A 1,123-nucleotide genomic window follows, 5' to 3' on the forward strand; every position below is an offset into this window, starting at 1 on the left:
TACTTGACGAATAGTAAATAAACGAAATAGACGAATAATAAATAGACGAACTGAGCATCTTGTAATGTACCTCGTGGATTTTGAACAATTTCTCGTCCAACATACTGTAACACCTAGTGCGGCAGCGCCCCCTATATTTCAACACCGAAAATGCCGCACTGCAGGGAACGGGCCACAGACATTCCAAGCTTGAAATTTTCTTCATACCTCCGCTATCTTGGTTGTCTCCCTACGCGACGACGGACGATCGACGAGGAAATCTTGTTACCGAGGCTTAACCATTATTTACTCAAAGCTAGCCTCTGTAGCAGGCTTATAGAACAGGGGGTTTGAGGGTGTTCGGCTGTTTTCTTATTAGCCCAAAAAACGGGGGTAATACAACCAGGCCGGCTATGTTGTCTATATGCAATCAGAAAATAGCACATAAAAGCTACCAAAAACCCTGAAGACCCCCCAAACCCCCCAGTTTTTGGCATGCTATGGAGGCTAACTCAAGGCAAACCCCGTGTATGTGAGTGTGAATGGAGTTGAAAGGGGAGGGGGGGGGGAGTCAACCACCTGCTAAAGACCTGAATTTCTTGTGCCTGAACTCAACGCAACTGTAGTAGCTTTTTAACCTCTACCAGACTTCAGAGGCGGTTGGAAAGAGTAGAAATTGGCCAAATAGACAGATAATACATGGTTCAGTTCATGGTAAAGGAGTAACGTTACAGGAGTACCGCTCTTCAGTTTCTTGCTGTTGGGGGGTAGAAATTTAACGCAAAGGAAAACTTGCGTGACTGTCGGAAAAGGCCACGAATCACATAAAATACACCACAATGACTTATATACACGATGACTTATACTCAGCGACTTTAAACTGTGATTTTCAACACGAGAAATTTGATTGTAAAACTTTCCTTATCAAAGACTCGAGTTTTGAGTTACGCAGTAGAAATTCGGGTAAGTTCAATGTCTTGTGTTGGAAATAACAGTTTAAACTTGCTTCAGAATCGCTTCTACCATCCCAGATGAACTTTCAAGATAACACAAATGACTAGTTTACAACCCTCTCCTATGTAAGGCCTATCATTTCCAAGGTGAGCGCATCCAAGTGTGAATGATGCGACGGGATCATTTCCTG

Source organism: Branchiostoma belcheri, unplaced genomic scaffold (genome assembly GCF_001625305.1).
Source record: "Branchiostoma belcheri isolate BF01 breed outbred unplaced genomic scaffold, Haploidv18h27 scaffold23, whole genome shotgun sequence".
Taxonomy (NCBI): Eukaryota; Metazoa; Chordata; class Leptocardii; order Amphioxiformes; family Branchiostomatidae; genus Branchiostoma; species Branchiostoma belcheri.